Source organism: Populus euphratica, unplaced genomic scaffold, assembly GCF_000495115.2.
Source record: "Populus euphratica unplaced genomic scaffold, PopEup_1.0 scaffold1.1, whole genome shotgun sequence".
In the NCBI taxonomy this organism is placed as follows: Eukaryota; Viridiplantae; Streptophyta; class Magnoliopsida; order Malpighiales; family Salicaceae; genus Populus; species Populus euphratica.
This window is the reverse complement of record NW_011499845.1, coordinates 6,395,014-6,401,908: the sequence shown is the minus strand read 5'-3', so window position 1 is coordinate 6,401,908 and position 6,895 is coordinate 6,395,014. Positions and strand designations below refer to the sequence as shown.

Genomic DNA, 6,895 nt, shown 5'->3' with positions numbered 1-6,895 from the left:
AAGAAATTAAAATAATAATAATTAACATTTCATAAAGTATTTCAAATAAAATAAATAACAATTAAGAGAATGAGGACCAATTTTGATAGAAAAAGATTTCAACAAAAAAATAATAGGAGAAAAGTAAATATCAATTATAAAAATGAAGACCAAAGTAAATATTAAAATTAAATTTTAAGAAATGAAATTGAAAAATAAATATTCAAAACAAAATATATATAGCAATCAAAAATTTGAGGAGCCAATTTGATATAATCAGCAAATAATAACATTTATAAACTTTTCACAACTTCTAGAAAGTCTTTTCCTTTCAAATTTTTCAGGAAAACATTTTCCTAAAAATGAAGCCAAATTTTTCTTTGACTGAAAAGTGTTTTCCGTTTACCAACTTTCCTAACAGCAAACAAACACAAGAAACTTTGGAAAATGATTTTCCAAAAACCACTTTCTGAAAAGTAAACACAAGAAAGTTTGGAAAGTGTTTTCTCGGAAACCACTTTTTTTTTTTTAACTAAAAAATATTTTTGTTGACTAGAAAGTGTTTTTCGTTGACCGAAAAGTGTTTTTCATTGACCGGAAAGTGTTTTCCGTTGACTGGAAAGTGTTTTTTGTTGAACAGAAAGTGTTTTCCGTTGACCAACTTTTCTAATGACAAACAAACACAGGAAAGTTTGGAAAGTAGTTTTTCAGAAATACAAACACATGAAAGTTTGGAAAGTAATTTTTCAGAAATTGTTTTCCAAGAAACAAACATGGTCTAAAAATAAATTAAAAAAATATTTTAATAATTTTTTTTTAAAAAAAAACAAATGTTATCAAACATCAACCCCTCCATTTTGACAGCGTGGCTAACAGCGCACAACCGTTAAAAACACAATTCACATTGTGGACAGGTCACATCCGCTGCTGTGGGAAAAAGGATTCGGTTCAGATTACACCCCGGGCTTGAAATGGTAAAGGAAAAAATAGGTTTAAAAAATAAATCACTAAGAAAGTAATAGCTAAAAAATGTGAGGCAAAATGCTAGAATCGGGCATGAGAATTGTGCGCAAATAAAAAGTAAAGGATGGATAAAAAATAAATAAAACGAGTGGCCATTGACCAGGTCTTCCGGTCCAAAAACGTGGAAGAGTATTAGAGCAGAGAATTTCCTTTATAGGGGGGAAATGGAGACCCATCATGCTCTGTAGATGATGGACCTAGAAATTTACCGGGGAGGAGGATCAGAGATGGCAGGAGATTGAATACGTGAGTGATCATCCTTGTGAGATTTGTCGTCTCCTTTTGCCATTCTTGGCCAACTGATTTGACACCATTTTCACGCCCGGTCAGCCAGCGGACCCAGAGAGAACACTACTAGTAGCTAGCACTCAATGGCAAGGTAGAAAGGTAGGCTTGAGTTTGAAAGAGCATGTCTGTCAAGATGTGCTGTCGATTTTGCCCCATCATTTTTAGCATGCATGTCTCCCTGTGCCGATGGGGGCACAAGATAACCCGCATTGCACTGAAAAGTGTCTCGGCCGACACTCAATTAGAGGATTTTCAGATTTATCTTTTATTTTAAAAGACATGGATATAAAAACATTCTGGAAGTTAAAGTTTAGTGAGTGGGGCATGCAATCAATCTCACAGCCTGTAATCTCTAAGATGGATTGCGCTCCAGGTGTACACGAGCATCTCCCGGGAAGATGAAATAGTTTTTGAATGATGTGAATTTGATTTTCTTTTATTTATGTATACTCTAATGTTAAAAAAATCATTTATAATAGTTCTATATATCTTAATATATTTTACAGTAAAACCAATTTAATTATTTTTTATATAATATAATCATGTTACTGATTATACAATCCATTAATTATTTTTTATATAATATAATCATGTTGCTGATTATACAATCCATTTGTATTTTAATATATTTAATATATAACTATTTTAACAATATTACATCTCCAACTAGCATATGTAAAAACAACTTAAATTATTTTTAATCAATCTAATATTAAATAATAAAATTTAAAAAATTAATTAAAAAATAATATAAATTAACTTGATAAATTCACCAAACTAGTAATATTAATAATCACATGAAAAAATAAATTTAAAAAATATCATTTCAATGTTTTTGTTTTTTAACAAGACAATAGAGATAACTTGTTTTATGAGAAAAAAATATAGCATCGAAGGCTTTTGAAACTTCTTTCGTTTTCCAGTTCAAAGAAGATTAATCTTAGACCCCTCACGTGAGCACTTCATAACATTTTAATTTTTAAGATAGTAAGCTATATATTAAATATATTAATCTTAGACCCCTCACGTGAGCACTTGATAACATTTTAATTTTTAAGATAGCTTACATCATAGGAAAGGAGAACAGATGTCCGTAAATAGAACTGCGTGGTACATAGCACTGTTTCTCTGCTTTGCATGATTGCACAACCTTTTGGGAACATTTTAACATTCTTTGATTAATTTCCGTGTTAATCGAAACTATATTTTCTTAAAAAGGATTTTATAGATGTTTTTTTATTTTTTATGTCGACTTTATACATATAAAAGAAACATATTTTAAGAATATTAATTTCAAGATTTAAATTCAATAACTAAAAAATCATAAACCCTCGATCACCACGACGATTCTTTAAAGTCTATTACATTTAACTCTAATTTTGTCTAATTTAATCGAGCAAGAAGATATTTTTTTACTTTTTCAAGCAGACTCAAGTCCATGGCTATAAATGTATGAATAGTGCTATAATTGAGCGGTTCACTGTTGTATGAGTGAATTTCGTTGTTTTACAGTTATGTTTTTTCTCTTTGGAAATGACTGTCGCGCGCGGGATGCCAGGTACCCGTCTCCTCAAGTCAACCCCGCCGCATTGAAATAAAAATGAAATTAATTGACGAGATATACAATGCGCGGGAAAATACTGTAACACTAGACAAACACGTGGACTACCGTGTATGGAAATAATGATGAGTTAACAATTTTTTTACTTCACCAAATCAAACTGCAAGATTAAGCGCTCACGGGTAAAATGAAATTTTACATGTGATTCACTTGTTTTTTTGTTTTTTTTAATGGGGGTATGAAGGTTTTTTCATATTTCTCTGAGATATTAAAATATTTTTATTGCTGTTAAAACTAAAAATAAGATTATTGGTTGCTACAAGTTCTTTTAGAATTCCAGATTTCACAGCAAAATTCAATTACTAATACACCTTTGAAATCAAAAATAATTTAGACTTGTTTAGAGGGAAATTTTAAATTTCCATGTTAGTTTTTGAGTAATAAAAAGATAGGAGAAGGGCAAGTTGATATAATATATTAATAAAAAAACCCTTTGCCCCGTTTTATAATTCTTGTCTATAATTAAAAGGTAAATTAATATTTTCAATGCGCAATAAAAATTTACAGAGACCAGTCTATCCAAAAAAAAATTAGTAATGATAATTAAACCCTGTGAAATTATCATTTTGCCTCTAAAATACAATCATTTCCTCACAGCCGTGGACGGACAAATCGTCTGTGTTCATGGTGTATCGAGTCTTCCTCTACAGTGAAAGTTTGATCATGCTCTATGTTTTTTTTTTATAAATAAAATAGTTTAATTTTGATATTAATAAACAAGGTATGAGCTGATACCTTACAAACTTACATTCACTTGCATGTATTCTTCTAGCTCATTATGAGCTTTAGCATGCCTAATGGATATATAATGAACTGGATCGGGCAATTATATCCGCTTTGTGTCCATAAATTGACATCGATACTCATGGATAACCTCAAAATCAAATCATAGGAGGACAAGTGAACAGCAACGAGAAGTGCTTATATGTATTTATTAATTTCCAAAGGGGCTGTTAAGGCCAGAACAGAGCAATTACTTCCGTCGAATGCACGCAACTTGAGATATTTTAATTAACGAGTGTTTTGATTATCCATCTAGCATGGCTGGTCAGTTTCTATCGAGTCTCGGGTGCTAATTTCGTAATATGCATCCTGTGAAATGTCAATTTCCTTCTTACGCCGCCGGCGCAAGCCTAATCTAAATGTCTATTCCTCCGGTCATTTTTATAATCACGTCATGCACCCCGACGGCGATCTTCTTTTTTTTATATATATATAATTATTCTAGTTAGATGCTATGTCAAATTGTAATATAACGTGATGGAAACTTTATTCAATAGATGCATTATCAGTTTACCTTTCAGACTGTCCTCGGCAATGCCTTGTTAATTAAGATGTTGAAAGCCTCCGTGACACGTGCGGAGAAAATCAATGCCCTATTTTCTCAGTGGTTAATTGGCAAGGTTCCTGTTTTAATAAATAAATACAGAAGCAGTGTTAATTTATGCTAGCAGCCGTTTGATAACGCGTTCTACTCCAGTTGTTTTATATTTTTTTATCGGAGAACGAAGGCTTGTGTATTCGCATGTGCATGTTCACGTAAATAAGTTGGTACGAGTCAAGTCTGAGTTTTTAAGCATCCGTGCTTGACATGTTTGGTTTTATCAGGGTTTGAACTCTTTTTTTTTTTTATTATTATTATTTGCTGTGAATCTAAAATTTAAAGGCGAGCTTGCTTCATTAAAATTCTATCAAGTTCGGGACTCGTGCAGGTTAAAAATAACAACTTATTTGTGATAATTTGATTTTTTATTTGTAAATTAATAGTTTTTAAAAATTAATAAATACAAATAAAAATATCAAGAGAATATTTTTATTGGTAAATTATAGATAAATTTTATTGATAAAAATATTTTTTTAATGTTTACCAAGAAAATAACAGTGAAAAATAATTAAAATAAAATAAAATAAAAATATTATGTCATTTTTATTGACAAAATTACTAATGAAATTTATTTTTTTTCTTTATTTTTTAATTAGTATACTTTATGATTTGTTTTTCTCTTCTTGGCTTCACTTTCAACTACATTAAGGTAAAAAAGAAAAAACTTTATTTTTCATGCCTTTTCCATTATATTTTATTTTTAATAATTGTATGAATGTTGTTGTTGGATTTTTTTTATATGAGATTAATTTCTAGTTGATTTATTTATATAATTTTTTTAGTTGAATTTATTTTTTCGTGTTATTTATTTATTGCAATTTTTTAAGTTGATTTTCTTCTTCTTTTTTGAAAGCATTTTGAATATTATAAAGTGTTGATTAATATTAATTTAATTATTTTATAGTTTTGTAAAATATATTTTTTTAAAAATATTTTTAAATAATTACCAATATAATTACACACGGTTTATTTATAAGGAAATTACTGACGGAATTAAATATTGTTTTGCTTGCTTTTTCAATCAGTAAATTCATCGGTAATAATATTTTTTTATTATCAACGGATTTAACCACAAAAACTTTTCATTGATGATTTTGTTGATAATGTTTTTACTAGTGAAAAATTTCTTGGTAAATCTAAAAATTATGGTAGCAAATAATTATTTTGGTGCTACTTCAATTATTAAAACTAAATTAATATTTAATAATATAAATATTTTTATAAATCTTATCAATATAAAAAAAAAATATGATATTTCAATAATAAAATTTTATATCTTCATGTGGGTTATATTTTTATTTATATAAATAAAGATATAACCCGCATGAAGATATAAATTTTTATTATATATAAATAAAGAAAGTGATTACTATGCAGTAACTCTTCTGAGTACTTTAATTAGACTAATTCATATGAACGCACAAGGCTTAATCCAATAACTAATATTATTCATCTTACATTAATTCATTTAAATTATTAATGATCTTATAAATCGAATTGTGCTTAGATTTGCAGTAATCATTTGCATCAAAATACTGAATGCGGTGAAAGACAAGCAAAATCTCAAACTCATTTTGTTCCTGTCGGTATAAAGTTTTCATAAGGTGTGTGTGTGCGTGTATATATTCAATTTTAATGTATGAACCATGATATGTTCGAATTAAGATTCTATTGTCATCATAACCAAATTAAACCAGCCCAGAGATCCCAAAAATAGTTCCTTAACCTTCCAATAATATCTTGAAACTAAAACATTTCATTTGGTGGTGTTATCATCGCCAATGTTAGCTAAAACACACTAAAGAACCCCAATCACAGCTCACATGTACTTGCATATAAATAGATAAATAAATAAAAGAATATACGAGGTATCAAACCAAGAGAGAGAAAAGAATAAGAGAATTATTAGTAGCTCAGTATAGTATAGGGGTGATATTTTCGGTTCGGTTCGGTTTTTATAAAAAAAAAGTAACCAAACCGAAGAAAAAGAAAATTGAAAAAACACCCGAAACCGGGTCAAACTGACCGGTTTCGGTTCGGTTCGGTTTTTTAGGGGAAAACCGGTTCAAATCGGTTTGGCTCGGTTTTTCTCGGTTTTTCCGGTTTGGCTCGGTTTTTTCTCGGTTTCGGTTTCGGTTCGGTTTTTCGATTATAAAACCGAACCGAACCGACTAGTTTTTTCAAAATTTTAATTGGTTTAATTGGTTTTTTTTTCAGTTTGGTTTTTTCAATTATTTTTTTTCCAATTTTCTCGGTTTAATTAATTTTTTGATTTTTTTACTCACCCCTGGTATAGCATATAGCATAGTGAATGTCAACCTAATAAAAGGACAGGGGTGCCCCTCAATAATTTAGAGGACGCTCAAACCGATCCATGTCCAATAAAAAAGAATTAATTGATTAATTATCTAGCTATACTTTATATTTAGTTACTACCTGAAATAAAAAGGACAATGAAGATGGAGACAGGGGGGTATTCCTCATATACTCTGTATCTTGAAATTATAAAATAACTACTCAAAAACCATCTTAAAAATAATTTTATTTTGTGTCTATATTTTTAATTTTCAATTAAATAAGTTAATGTATTCATTGTCTCC

The 6,895-nt window shown here is 29.2% G+C and overlaps 1 long non-coding RNA gene across 1 annotated transcript in view; it reads right to left on the bottom strand.

Moving 5' to 3' along the window:
* Positions 1–2,073, bottom strand: part of LOC105125133 (uncharacterized) — a 13,221-nt gene extending 11,148 nt beyond the window's left edge. The window contains exon 1 of the long non-coding RNA XR_842187.1: positions 2,064–2,073. This is a non-coding gene — a long non-coding RNA (uncharacterized LOC105125133). The remainder of the gene's footprint in view (positions 1–2,063) is intronic.
* Between the last annotated feature and the right edge of the window lie 4,822 nt (positions 2,074–6,895).